Raw genomic sequence first — 15,475 nt, 5'->3', positions numbered from 1 at the left:
CACTATACTCCAGCAGAGCAGTCAGTTCGTCACACTGGTGGCCAGCGGTGCTATTTGATACAGGATGTGCTTACAGCTTAGTCATTCAAAATAAAAGAATGTGCAGTTAACTTTAGAATCACTGTCAGGAATGTTTTTGATTTGGCACAATGGAACGAAAATGAGCTCATTGAGAAGGCTGATGGCGAGTACTGTTCAAGAAATATGCCAAGACTGGGGACTTTAGGGGCAGTAGGATTAATAATCCTGATATGTTTAAGAGCATCCAGCCTTTGGAGGAATCTAGGGAGGTATGGGAGACACAGATGGCCTGTAGTGATATAAAGCCCCAATCCATGTACCCATTCCACTGGGATATATGTAAGTGGGTGGGGTCAGCGATAGTTGCTCCCACCACTACTCCCAAAGGGTGGATAGTGCAGTTTCCTGCAGCTACAGGGGATTCGGCTAAATCCCAGGTTTATGTTAGGTCCCAAGTCTTAGCCAGGTCCCAGTGTGGTCTCTCTGGGGTGGAACTGACAGCAAGACAGCTCATTGTAGAAGAAAGGACGGTGACCATAGAACATGGGCCTGCAACCTGTGGCTCTTCATGTGTTGTGTGTACAATGCACCCCATGATCCCTTTTCATTGAGTGTGCTGGCTAAGGCTGATGGGAGTTGCAGTTCACAACATCTGGAGAGCCAAAGGTTGCAGACTCCAGCCATAGGAGAACAGAAACAGAGGGATTGAGTAATGCTGGAGCGGCCCAATTTGGATCCCCAGGAGAAAGGGAGGTGCACAAACAATCTTCTGAGAGGGAGGGAAGGCCTCAAGCAATGGCACCCAAGAAAAGTCCAGGTGCTGTATCCCCAAGCACGTGGTCCAGTCGTGCAAGGTGGGGAAATACATCTTTGACTGGTTTGAGACATTAGAATTAGCTTTCCAACTACAGAAACTGGAAAGATTATGGGATGTGGGCCACAAGAGCCGTATACTGGGAGAGATTGGAGGTTCCCCAGTCCATAAGAGCGAAATTGGTACCAGGTCCCTAGAGGGGGGCCCCATTTCCCATCACCATTATGGAGTATGTCTCCATAAATGGGGAAGAATCTCCCATCTTGCGCGATACTGCTGCTAATGTTACAGCTGGTAGGACGAAAATAGATGCAGGAAGGGCTGTATATCCCATGCCCAGACCAACTGGTAGGGGGGTTTAATGGTCTCAGCTATTGTCCCTTGACAATGGTAGTACTTAGTTGGAGTAGGCACACCCCCATGCACTGTGTTAAAGACTCCATTACAGTCGGTGGCTAGTAGGTACTGGCCTCCCTGATCCAGTCAATAGTCGTGGCAGTCACTAGAGAGAGAGCTTTGAGAGCAGCAAGAGAGGAAGCGCTCGAGGCACTAGGCCCCGAGTCTTTTTCTGCTAGAAAGTGCGAGAGATCAATCTCACTGATAGCTCCCTGTCCAGTCCTGACATTGCCTGCGGTGACAACCCCTGAGGTGTCTATGAATGTTGCACAGGATTTTGTGATTTCAGGGTTGCATACTGGCGTAGAAAAGGAGATGGTGGACCGGGTAGTTTCAGATCTGAAGGTTCTGCCCGAATTGGGTAAATTGTCCTCAGCTAGAGACCTGAGTCAAGTTGACTTGCCAGGAATCATGTTGGTGCTGCCTTTGAGGCACTGGTTTCCAAGAGACCTCGGGGGGATGTTCCTGTGCCATGACCAGGCATCACTCATATTTAAAGAGTTATGTGCCACTAGACTGTAGGAACTTTGTTTTCCAGCAACTGTCAGTAATACAGGGAAGGTGTTGAGGGTGCCAGAAGGCTGTCCCAGCAAAGACATGTGGGTGCTCTTTAATTTTGGCATGGGGCTTTTATGAAAGGAGGTCTAATTGGCAGACCGCCCTTTCAGAAACAGAATCCAAATCTTGCCTTTTAGAATGAGATTGTACTGGATCTTCCGAGACAGGGCAGCTGTCATGGTTTGAGGCAATTAAATGTACTTCAATACTGGGAGCATCCCGACATGATCGAAAAGGAATTAGTTCTCCTAACTAGGGAGAAGTAGATCCAGCTCCAGAAGAAATTGCTTTTGGACACCAATTCCGGTACCACACTGACTGCACAATATTTGACACAAAAAAAAACAGTGGATGATGAAAGCTGTCTGGACACAAATTCAAGCACAAATATTCTACATTAAATTCCGTTTTGACATATTACCAATTGCCACAGTTGTGAGACACTTCCCCCGAAACATGCGATACCTGCCCCACATACAGAACAGGCAGGGAAACATTCAAAAATTCTTTATTTCTCTGTCCCGCCTATACGGATGCACTGAGAAATGGCCCAAGAACATGCATGAAATATCATAGTATTAGAGATTTATATAGTGCATATGTAGGTCCACTTTACACTTGGATGCTATACTAATGGTATATATATCCCTACCCCGGGCCTTGGGAGAATCACGGGACAGATGAACTGTCTATGGCTGTTGTGTAGCTGGATTTTTTTTGCACTGAGCACATTAACTTTCTTAACTATTAGGAAAGCGGTTTTATGTTGTTTGAGGTTTTAATTTTAAAGACATTGTGATGCTTTTATGGATTTAAATCGAAATAAAGCCATTTAAGTCGCTCATGCTGCATCCCAGCGGCTTCTTAAACTATTCATTACATACAACATCAACACTCTTTCCCTCTTTTCAATCCGATTCCAATCTGGCACGGAGGGGGTGGGAGAGGCCACACTTTCCTTTTGTGTCCCCACCACTCAATCTGCACACAGCCAATTCATGGCTCTGACACCGCCATCAGCAGGCTTAGCTTTACCAAAAACCTCTGTAGGATGGAATATGATATGACTCCTAGGCACTCGCGAGCTCAGCCCAAGGCCATCACACATGAAACACGCAAGACGCAACATAACTTAACGTAATATCACCACCACACTAGTAGCTGCCTCCATGAAAAGTCTGCTTGCCAATAAGGGACGCTCTCCTCCCTTCTGTCGATCACATTTTCTTCTGGTCAACACACAGAAAACTGCACATTCAACCCACCTATCACTAACAATTATTTCCCTACATGTTGTGAGTTAAGTCTGTATGTTTATTGTCTCCCTGACTTTTCCCACTCTTCCCCTTTCCCGCTCTCCTTGGTACTGTTTCCTTTTCACTCCACAGACGACGGTCTGGCTGCTACCCTGGGTGGGGCCACAACTGGCCTCTCCACAGAATAGACGCTGCACCTTAAGGTCACCGTTGATGATGTGTGCAGTATAAAAGACAAAGAACAACCCAATAGCAGTACACAGGAATGGTATCACTACATATTATCCCCACCAAAAATATCGCCGTATATATGGTTGTCTGGAACGGCCATAGGCGATATTTTTGGGGGAGGATAATTTTGGGGGTTTTTGGGAGCGGGGTTGCGGGGGTGTCCCTCGCTCCTTTAAAAATAACATAGGGGTGCCCCCCACAGGTTCCATGCCTTAATATCGCCGTAAAAATATGGCAATATTTTTGTATGGCGATATTTTTGCAGGGATATTAACACATGGAAACACAGGAATGCAATGCTGATGATTCAGGGAATATGAAGGTCATTGTCGCATATGATGGCTACATTTTGCAAAATGTTCAGAGGCCAGGCTCCCAGGCCCCCGTGCTGAACCTGGTTATAACAAAAGGTGTTCCTGGCTTATCTTGGGGTACTGAGTTATGCACGACCGAACATGAGCATATAAAGGTGTATCTGGCACATGATGACTGGGTATGCAATGGTGACATGGGCACATGATGGTGCCCCTGCCATAAATGGTGGCAAATACTAATGTCAGATCTAAGTAAACAAATGTATTTTTTTTTTAAATGTCAAGATACTTTTTGTGGCCATTTTGAAGGGACATTCGGTGCACAGAATCCCATTTTAAGTAGACCTGTGAGACCCTCCAAAAATTGGAAACAGAACTACAGAAGTATGTTGCTAGGACTGCAGAGTGGGTAGCCCACTGATTCTCGCTAGCCACGTGGGTGTCATTTATTGATGCAGCGATTGGAAAACTACTTTTCCAATCGTGAGCTTAGTTTCTTTTTATAAAACTCTCATTAAGTATGCTCCCCAGGGCTTCTAAAAACAGACTGAAGACCACCCCACTTTACATAAGCCCCCGAAAAATGCCATCTTCCATATAAGCTTCGAACAACCTGACCAGTACGATTAATGTGCATATGTGTCAAGTGCGCTATGGACCATGTGATCCCGTTATCCAGTTTTTAGGCTGGCATTCTTTGCATTCAAGAGCATGCAGTTTTGTTTATCCCCGCTTGGACATTAATACAAGTCCTAACATGCTAAGTGTTGTAATAAAAATTCTAAAACTGGCTGGAGGTGCTACGCGAGACAAGGGGGCCACTTGAAAGCTGTGCTAGTTTGAGGATTTCACATTGTTAAACCCGTTAGCCAGCACACCTGGTGATTCCACCAGTCACTTACTAATAAAGCATGGATGTTATGGCGGTAGTGGACAGGGCAAGAAGCCAAGTGGGTGAGTTAAGGGAAAACAAGCAAAAGCAGGCTGACAGATAAGAGAAGGCGAGGCCCAGGAAGTGGGGATAATTGTGTGGCCATTTGTATTCACGGGAGAAGCATCTGTAAGTGCTGCCACATCGCACTAACACACTCGAATTCCAACACGTAATATGCATGCCAAAGAAGCCAAACCACCCATCAGAAAGCTGTGCGTCGCTCCAACGAACTTATTCTTCATGCCCTGAAGTCTTACTAAAGACTGTTTCCGATGGCCCAGAGAAACTGAATTGCGATAGTCTAATCGACAGGTCAAGAATGCATTCATCAATTGCACATTTGCAGAAAAGGTAAAATAATCTAAACACCTTTCCGAACTGTTGGACTGGAAAAAACAGCTGCTGGTGTGCTTGCTAATCCGAGTAGTCATGGAGAGATCTGACTCCAGTCAAATGCGTAGGTTGCGTACCGATTTAGATGGTTGTGGACAAGGGCCAAATGAGGCACGCCAGTAGTAATCTTGCCATATTTGCTCTCCATTAATAGTGACGTCTGGTGGCGACGGTTCGGTATTTAAAATGTGTCCAGCTTTACAGGAGCAGATTCATATATCTGTTTTCTGGACATTTAACTGCAAACAATTGGAGTCCATCCAGCTTTTAACTTGTTCCATGTACTTTTACATTTTACCATATCCGATTCCTATGGAGCGCTTAAACTGAGAATGAGTTGGTTGTCATCAGCGTACCTAAAGAAAACTATCCATGCCCTATGAATTAACTCAGCCAAAGGTCTCATATATAAATTGAATAATAATGGACTGAGCAAAAAGCCCTGGTGAATGCCACATGTGAGAGGTATCTGGCAGGTGAAAAAAGGTGGCAACCCACATGTGATAGGTGTTGGTTTGTAAGGAAAGATCCAGTCGTCTCCAAGCAGTTCCAGTGGGTCTTATACCACCTCTCCAGCAAGATTGTATGGTTCATGGTATCAAAACCTGTGGCCAATCCAACAGTACCCAGGCCCCTGTTTTCCCATTATCCATCCATCATCTGAGGTCATCCAGTGCTACTACTAACACCAATTCCATATTATGAACCTGTCGGAAACCTTCATCCAACCAACCTGAGTTATTAGCAAAATATAGCAGCTGAGAAGTTACCTCAGCTTCCATCAAATTACTAATATACGGAAGCTCTGAGACTGGTCGATAGTTAGCACGATCACTAGGAGCTAACATGGCTTTCTTTATAAGAGGGGTCACCACTGCAAGCTTAAAACAGTCTGGTACTTTCCCAGACAGGGGTGGACTGGGAACCAAAAGTGGCCATGGAAATAATTTGTCCCCATATTACACATTTTTAGCAAGCCCAACCCTTTTCCTATGAGAAAAATTGAAAATAAAACAGAGTACTACACAAAAGAGGTCCAGGGTGGAGAGGGCAACTGGGAAACCTCCAGAGTTCTCTATAGGCCAGCCCACCCTCTTCCCAGATGAAAGTGAGCTGTTTATAATCTGGCAGATGTATGTCAGGGTGGAAGCATGAAAATGTCTCATAATCCATGCAGGGCATGGGTCAAGAGGAGACCCAGTAGCATGCTTCTTACACATGAGTTTCGACAGAGACTCGTCTGTTAATAGTTTGTTTTGAAGGAGTCGAATGTTATAGATGGAGGGGAATTACACACTACTCCTGTATCAACTCTGTCAATAACTTCCTGTCTAGCTGAAGAGTAAAATTGATTCCCCATTTTTCCAATTGTGTCCTAAATAATTGGGCTAAATCTTTGCATCTTTCTTGAGATTGAGAAATGTGTCACAGGTTTCCTCCCTTCTCACCTGTCTATGTTGTTTACTAGAGTTCTTTGAAGGAGTCTTCTTGTGCACAGTTCGGGTCTTGTATAACCCTGTGGGAGCGTCCTCGGGTTCCAGCGTGCGTTCAGCGTTCGGGCTCCTGGAACGTTCAGAATGCCCTGGAAGTGATGAAGAGTGTACTCGGAGACGGGTATACGGAGGTCCGGGATACAAGAGGTAATAAAGAGGAAGGGAATGAATGAGGAAGGAAAAATAGGGGCCAGGAACCAGGAATCAATGAAGTCAGCGAGAGCGAACTACGGCAGCACGCGTCTAGCCACTGCAAGCGGTAGCGTTGAGACGTGCGGGGCCGCAGGGGCGTGGCTTCTTTATAGAACGTGCTACGTCCGACACGGAAGCTGGTAAACAACGTTCCGTGTTTGACAGCCATGTTGGGAGTACTGCTGAGTGCAAGCTCCGATGTGCCAGGGACCAGGAAGTCCAAAAGGGACGCGTCTGACGGTTCATGACAGCATGCCTCCTCCGAAGGCCTGTCCCTCTGGGTTTGCCTGGGTGTATGAGATGATACCTTCTGAGTAATCTGGGGGCATTTAGGTTTGAGATTGGTCCCCAGGTGCGTTCACTAGGAGGGTACCCTTTCCACTCAACCAGGTACCTTAGCTGACCACGTTTGTACCTGGAGTCACATATTCTGGACACTTTGTATTCCAGCTGGTCATTGATAATTACAGGGTTAGGGCAGTCCGGGAGGACTGGATGTATAGTTTCATTAGGGACGTGTGAAACACTGTATGGATCCTCTTCCAAGAGTCTGGTAGTTTGAGTCAGAAGGCCACTGGGTTTATGATTTCCTTTATGGAAAAGGGGCCATAGTACCAGGGAGCCAACTTATTCGGTCGTAAATGTCGAGGCAGTAGTTTTGAGGATAGCCAGACCTTATCACCCACTGCATAGGAAGGTCCTGGTCTTCTTTTGGAGTCCGCATAATGCTTGGTGTGAGTTCGGGCCCTTTCTAAGTGTTCTTTGGCTTCCTTGTGTATATTGATGAGAGTTTCGATCCAGGAGTCGACTGTAGGTACTGGTGTAGGATGTGGGAGAATGGAAGGCAGAACCGAAGGGTGAAATCCTTGGTTGCAAAAAAAAGGGCTGGTCTTGACAGCCGAGTGATCCGAATTGTTGTAGGCGAATTCAGACACAGGTATTAAGAGTGACCAATCGTCCTGTACCTTGGTAGTGAAGCAACGAAGATATTGCTCTAGGGTTTGGTTCACGCGTTCAGTAGCTCCGTTAGTCTGTAAATTATAACCTGAGGAGAGGGCGCGTTGGATCCCTAGTATACGGCATAAGTGTTTCCAAAACTGAGAAATGTATTGAGGTCCTCTGTCTGATATGATCTTGGAAGGGAGTCCATGAAGTCGGAATATGTGTTCCAGGAAGATTCCAGCAAGTTCTGATGAAGATGGGAGTTTATACAATGGTGTACAATGAGCCATATGAGTGAATAAATCAATGGTGACCATGATAGTCGTGTATCCCCTGGAAGGTGGCAATTCCACAATGAAGTCCGTAGCGATGAATTCCCAGGGTCTTGTTGGTAGCGTAGGTTGAAGTAGGAGACCCGCCGGTCTCTTGTTATCATGTTTGTTTGGATTGCAGACTGCACAGGCTTGGATGTACAGTTGAACATCAGTTTTCATTCTTGGCCACCAAAATTTTCTTTGTATTAGACGGAGGGTGTTGGTGATGCCACAATGTCCTGAGTGAAGGGTATCGTGACAGAGGTTTATAATCCTTTGTTGTAGTCTCTGTGTGGGAATGACCAGGCAATTATCCTTGAACAGATACCCGCCCTTTGTTCTTAGATTCCATCGATTCTTCCCTGTAAATTCCTTCCAGAGCTCATAGGACTGGGTTTGCAACCGAATGTCTTCCAGGAGGCCGATTGCTTGGGCTACAGAAATTGTGTGGGGAAACATCTTTGGGAAGGACCGATCTTCAAGAGTTTCGTAGTCGGGACGTCGGGATAAGGCGTCAGCAATTATGTTCTGTGTTCCAGGGACATGATGGATCTGGAACTGGGCAAAGAAGAAGGCCCAACGGGCTTGACGGCTATTTCTACATTCCAGAGACTGTAAAACTTGAAGATTCCGATGGTCCGTGCGGACCTGAACAGGATGTTTTGTTCCCAGAAGTAGATGACGCCACTCTGTGGAGGCTTGACGGATGGCTAACAGTTCCTTTTCCAAAACGGAATAATGGGTTTCGCTGGGAGTAAGAGTTTGTGAAAGATAAGCAATGGGATGTTCTAGATTATCCTCGAATTCCTGCTTTAGAACTGCTCCAATGGCGTAGTTAGAGGCATCCGTTTCCACTAGGAAAGGTTGATTGATGTCAGGTTGAGCCAGGATGGGGGCTTATGTAAACTCTGACTTTAACCGTTGGAAAGCTTCATCTTGGGCTGCTGTCCAGAGAAAGGGAGTATCTTTTTTCAACAATGTAATGATCAGTTGAACTATCTCAGAAAAGGAAGGTATGAATTTCCGGTAAAAGTTGGCAAGTCCATTGAATCTGTTTCACAGTAGTTGGAACAGGCCAGTATAGTATGGCTTTTACTTTTGAGTGGTCCATTCCGATTCCTTCTGGGCTAAGGACAAATCCTAGATAGTGAACAGTAGAGACATGGAAAAGGCATTTCTTGGGTTTAGCCAGGAGCTTGTGTTCACGTAGCCGCTGTAACACTGCCTTAACATGCTCTTCATGCTTAAGATGGTCCTTAGAGAATATTAGTATATCGTCCACGTAAACTATGACAAAGAGGAACAGCATATCAGAAAACACCCGATCCGTGAAACGTTGGACGACCGCTGGGGCATTGGTGAGTCCGAAGGGCATGACCAGGTATTCAAAGTGACCAAAGGGTGTTCTAAAGGCGGTTTTCCATTCGTCACCCTCCCTAATACGGATCAGATGGTAGGCACCTCTGAGATCCAATTTCGTGAAGACTACAACTCCTCTCACCGCTTCCAAGATATCTGAGATTAAGGGCAATGGGTAGCGTTCCATGAGGGTGCACTGATTTAAACCACGATAATCAAGACAAGGCCTAAGGTCTTTAGTATCTTTCTTAGGAACAAAAAACAACAAAGCTCCTGCTGGTGATTTGGATGGTCGTATGGTGCCATTTTCAAGGTTGGTATCCAAGTATTCTCGGAGTGCCCTTTTCTCTGGTTCGGATAAAATGAACATTCTTCCAAAAGGAATCACGGCTGAGAGTTCAGTATCAATAGCACAGTCTTCAGGTCTGTGAGGGGGTAGGGCCTGTACTATGGCAGTTGAGAACACACCAGTGTAATCCTGATAGGCCCTAGGAACCTGGATGATATTTGAGACCATGAATGGGCCTTGCTGGTCTGTCAGCATACCTCCAGAAGATGTCGGCGAGGAATCCAGGGATAGACAATGAGACATACAATGCTCGGAACCCAGGAACAAGGATCCTGCTGCCCAGTTGATGTACGGGTTGTGCTTTTGTAACCAGGGCATACCCAGTACCATTGGGTAATGAGCAGACTTTATGATGTCAAATTTGATCACCTCTCGATGATGGTTTATCGAGAGCTGGATCTCTTTGATTTGTAGGGTTATGGGTCCTGAAGAGAGAGGTCTTCCATCAATAGCCTCTACAGGTTGCGTGATGCCTCGAGTTTCATATGGAATGTGGTGGGTGGTGACCCAATCTTGATCTATAAATATCCCCATGGCTCCACAATCCACCAATGCCAAAATGGGGTAGGTTTCGTTCTTGGATGGCGATAGAAAGGCCTGTAAAATTACAAGATTGTTTTTTCCAGGAGAGTTCAAGGATGGAATAGATGTGGAGCAAACATCTCTCTCACGAAGCTGTGCTCCATCTAGGATCGGGAGCTGGCGCTTCCCGAACGCCGTGGAGGAGCTAAAGGACATTCTCTCACTAGATGTTTGTCTGAGGCACAATACATACATAGCCCAGAGTGAATCTGACAAATTCTTTCTTGTGGGGATATGGGTCCGCGGAAGGCCCCCAGTTGCATGGGTTCTGGGTCGTTAGTGGAGGTTGGAGTGGGCTCAGCCTTCGAGGAAGGTTCAATGGAGGTCTTTTGGAAAGGCATTCTAGTCTTCTTCTTTTCTGCCTTCCTTTCCTGGATGCAGAAGTCTATCTGTAGAGAGAGGTCCATAAGAGCCTGGAATGAACCTGGGCAAGCCACTTCTTCTATATCTTTTATTTCTTCATTTAGCCATTTCGAAAAAGGGTAAAGCAGGCTTCTGAGGACCAATCTGCTTCTTTAGCCAGTTGCTTAAAGCGTGTCACATATGTAAGTATATCCTGGGAACCTTGTTGGAAATCCAGTAGCCATTCCTGGGCACTACAGACCTGTTCTGGGCGGTCAAACATGGTCTTTAGAGCCTGTACAAATCCATCGTAGTCATCCAGGAGGGCATCTCCAGAATTAACTAAAGGCATAGCCCAAGTTAATGCATTCCCAGAAAGATGCAAAATCATAAAGCCCACCTTTGCCCTGGGGGTAGAGAAGTAGTAGGGCTTAAAGGTAAAGTGGACTAAACACGAGTCAAGGAATCCGCGAAGGGTTTTTGAAGAACCATCGTATTTATCTACTACTCCGCCCAATAATACGCTTTCCTTGGTCGTGGAATCACGGGACAAGAATAATTGTTTTAATGCAGCATTCTCGGCTTTAAGATTCTGCACTTCAGTTGTTAACTCCTGCATGCCGCGCATGAGATCTTACAACTGCCGCCTCCATGTCTGTATCAATTTCAGTTTGTTGGCGTCTCAATCTGTCACAGGTTTCCCCCCTTCTCACCTGTCTATGTTGTTTACTGGAGTTCTTTGAAGGAGTCTTCTTGCGCACAGTTTGGGTCTTGTATAACCCTGTGCGAACGTCCTCGGGTTCCAGCGTGCGTTCAGCATTCCAACTCCTGGAACGTTCAGAATGTCCGGGAAGTCCTGGAAGTGATGAAGAGTGTACTCGGAGACGGGTACACAGAGGTCCGGGATACAAGAGGTAAAAAAGAGGAAAGGAATGAATGAGGAAGGAAAAATAGGGGCCAGGAACCAGGAATCAATGAACTCAGCGAGAGCGAACTACGGCAGCACACGTCTAGCCACTGCAAGCGGTAGCGTTGAGACGCACAGGGCCGCGGCTTCTTTATAGAACGTGCTACGTCCGACGCGGAAGCTGGAAAACAAATGTTCCGTGTTTGACGGCCATGTTGGGAGTACTGCTGAGTGCAAGCCCTGATGTGTCAGGGACCAGGAAGTCCAAAAGGGATGCGTCCGACGGTTCATGACAAAATATGCTTCTTAAGCACTTCAGTCAATCGTAATGCAGCCAGAATAGAAAAAAAGCTCTTTGGCTGAATTGGTGCTAGAGAAAATCTGCTGTATATAATACAAACATTGTGACCTTTTAAGCATATAGAGGTGATAAGTAAAATGTTGTGTATAGCTCTGTTCTTTCTTTTTCCTGCATACTCTTTCTTCCCGTCTGACCAGCTTTTTTTGGACATGTAAATTCCCTTTAAGCCATGGTTTACTTACTACAATTCACAGTGGAATGAATAACTCTCTTTTTGGCAGGGGGCAACTGGTTCACCACGTTTACAGGGCTGTTGTTAAAGGAATCTTAAAGAGTGGTAGGGTCACCATTCTGATATTCCCCTGTCCGAGTTCCAATGCTCGAGGAGAAAGCATCAGTAAAGCTAGTGAATGTGAGGTTAGTCCATTTAAGCCTGATCTCAACCGGTTTGGTCGCATTGATATAGACCAGGGCCTGGTTTAGATTGATTCTGAAGGGGATCGCTGCATGATCTATCCAGGGAAGAAACAGTGGGTTAAATATTTCCAATTGCTTAAGATTGACAGAGACAGACCAGAATGTGTCCCCTGAATGGCTGGGACACAACACTCTAATAAGAGATGCTAATGCCAGCTCTGTTAGATAAAGCATGGGCCTGCTCTTTTTTGCCGGAATAACCGCTGAGGCCTGAGTAATATTGTGGAGATAGTGGCCGAGGATCTGTCGACCCTCCACCATGCATTACAAGACGGTTTTCTTTAAAACGCTTCATCAGCTTATTACTGGTCAGGCTAAAGTTTGAAAGTGGTACAATCCTTTCTGTGTAGCCTTTCTGTGGATTGTTTATTAGGTCTCTCTTGTGCGGTATCCTGCCCTGTCTGTAGATATAATTCCCTAAAGATGTTTCTGTATTGGGGTTGGGCATGCCCACACCGAGACCCAGCCCTTCCTCCTCTAAAATTCTTCAAAAACAAGAAGCAAAAGAGCCCTTGTACCCCATTTGAGTGGCTGATGTTGCAGCTATTTTATACTTGCTTCCAAAGACAAGACATAAGCTGTCCAAATGAGCATATATGGGTCATGGTTCCTAACATTTTAATGTTGGGATGAGAATTGTGAACCGTGATGTGAGCACCAAGCCATGCATCAGTTATGAATTTAGAGATTCACACATCCAATCCTTTTATCACAGACTTGTTTATCAAATGTAGTGATCTCTGATCACTGGTATAGTCCTGAAATGCTCTATGATTTCAAGCAAAGCATACAGGAATCCTGATTGGTGCTATTTGTTCCCTTTCCCACTCTCAGAGAGGTATTTTGAAAGAGTACAATAAGTGTGTACCAGACTGCCCATCTTGGAATGACAACCTTCTATCAGAAAATAATTCATATGGTTAGTCTAGTGTTGCCCCTTGCGAAATACAAGTGAGGTGGTACGAACAAAACATCTGCAACGCAGGGCCAGGGTAGTGAGCCCTCCTACCCCGGTAGGCTGTTCACACTGCAGTGTGCCAGTACGGACAGTTTGAAGCTGCATTCAGGCAAAGCCTTCCTTCAGAGCAGGTGACAGAAAAAACATTTTCGTGGGCAGCAACAGCTGTGTTTTCACATTAGAAGTCTTGTAAAGTACTTGAATTACAATGTAATGAAACCAGCTTCATTTATATTGCAATTACGTATTCATATTGAGGAGGGGGTTTGTCACACGACAGTTGTGTAGTTTGGGAGTGATGTGCGCCATGGGGGTGGGGGAGGAGGTGCATTCTGATGTTTCGCTCTGGGCACCAATTTGGCTAGAAACTGCCCTGACGTTGAGTAAGAGGTCGCCAGAAAGGCCATAAGTGGCTAACTTTCTAGCCGTTCACAATATTTTTTAAGCGACTTGGATTTCTATTAAAGAAAACGCACACACCTTCTTTTGCCGTGATGAATAGTCATCACAGCAAAGGAAGGAGTGTGCTTTTTCTTTTGTCTTCATAAATAGGCGCTTAATGGACCACGAGGCCGCACAAGGGCCCGGTCTTTGAGGGGCCTCGGGCTTCATTCGGGGCCTTTCCAAAAAGACAAAAGAAAAATTACACACCTTCTTTTGCCGCGATGACTGGTCGTCACGGGAAAAGAAGGTGTGTGCTTGAACCCAATTTCTACTGGGGGAGTGTCCACTGGTACTTAGACACTTTTGTGATGACACATACAAAAGGCTCGAGATTACCAAAATAATGAGGCGGAAGAAGGACAAGTCTAAACAATAATTTAAGGTCATCCTCATTCAATACTGAATACCAAAACCGAGACATGTTTAACTTCCGAGTTACAACAACTGCACGAGCACATAAAAGCATGCGTACACGAGATCAACCCTTCCATGCTAGCTTTGACAGAAGTTAAACATTTAGGTGAATACATAGATTTTACCAAAGAGAATTGATGGTTTCGAAATTCCTTTCTCGGCAGAAGAACCACCCTCTTTTAAAAGGTGCGTCTGCTGTAAACTACACATACAAAAGCGAGGTCAAGGACACAGAACTATAAACAGCAGCGCGCGTTGACGTTGTACCTAAAAGGTGCAAACCGTTTATTTAAAACAACATGTTCAGGAAATATCAGTAGAATCTGATTAAACATGGAGACTCAATTAACCCTGAGATACGGGACTAAACGTATACATTGCCAAGATCGTGGGGTTAACAGCGGCTGCCGCACCAAAGATCAGTCGAATAAATGAATGCATTACAAGAATGAGTACCTTCCAAGGAAGCAAAGTGTTCTCGCAGTCTTCAACATTGGGATCTTAGTAAACACAGCGATGTACTCCATGCCTCATTTGCAATGGGCAGGCAAAGGTATATATATATTTTTTTTTAGAAAGCGATTGGTTCATGTTCAAGCTCCTAGAAGCTAAGGTGTCTTTGCCCTGTGTTAAATTCAGCAAGAACTTAATTTGAAGATCTCAAGGGGTCATCGGTTTGGTTTGTGTGCGGCTAATCCTGAGTCTCAAACTCACGTGGCTTTGAACAGCAGTGCAGCATTGATGGCGTGAAAGTAAATCTACAAGTCCCGGAATGCAGAGGTGTGAACTAAACACACAGCCGAATGTGGTACAACTGTGCTTGCTGTAAAATAAACATCCATGCCACAGAGTAACGATGCGTTCCTACAACGCTTGCTGCCACTGCCTACACAATTCCTACCGCTGAAATTAATACCCATAGTCATTACCCACCTCACTTTTAACGTTTCGCCACACGGGCGGCCAACATGCTGCACACATGTATTTGCAGCAGCTGCGTTAACCCAGTTAGTTACCGTACCATATTCGGATATTTAATACACAGCTACTTCTCCTTACCTTTCCTTTGTGTTCCCGCTGCTGTGGAAGTCAATGCCCCCGGTTCATCTCTTTGGAATTTGCGGAAGGAACCCGCTGGGAGGCAACCGAAGGTCTGATTCCCTGGCCACGCCCGCACAGTGACACCAAAGGCTAATGGCCAATCCGCGACAGTTTTGATACGCATCACATGGTGCCGCACAGCTGGATTGGACAGTAAGCTGATGCCATCTTCTGGGCCGACTCAAGTAACCATAGCAATCATTGATTCGGCAAAGAGAGAGGGAGGGGGAAGAGTGCAACGCAAGGGGGAGGGTAAGCGAAGATAAGACACTGTTGTCCAAAGCGCTGCATTCTCTTGTTTATCGGACTCTGGAATGAACTCCCTGCTGCCTCGGCCGTGAGGTGCCATCTCCTGACAGTACCTCTGTAATTGCTACCTTGGC

The 15,475-nt window shown here is 45.7% G+C and overlaps 1 protein-coding gene across 1 annotated transcript in view; it reads right to left on the bottom strand.

The window, feature by feature from the left end:
- Positions 1–15,175, bottom strand: part of DHCR7 (7-dehydrocholesterol reductase) — a 256,158-nt gene extending 240,983 nt beyond the window's left edge. The window contains exon 1 of the mRNA XM_069623455.1: positions 15,051–15,175. The gene's annotated coding sequence lies outside the window, so the exon portion shown is untranslated. The remainder of the gene's footprint in view (positions 1–15,050) is intronic.
- Between the last annotated feature and the right edge of the window lie 300 nt (positions 15,176–15,475).

The sequence above is a fragment of the Ambystoma mexicanum genome, chromosome 11 (genome assembly GCF_040938575.1).
Source record: "Ambystoma mexicanum isolate Mex_15411 chromosome 11, UKY_AmexF1_1, whole genome shotgun sequence".
Lineage (NCBI taxonomy): Eukaryota > Metazoa > Chordata > Amphibia > Caudata > Ambystomatidae > Ambystoma > Ambystoma mexicanum.
Note: the sequence above shows the minus strand (reverse complement) of the source record. Positions and strands in the feature narration are given on the sequence as shown.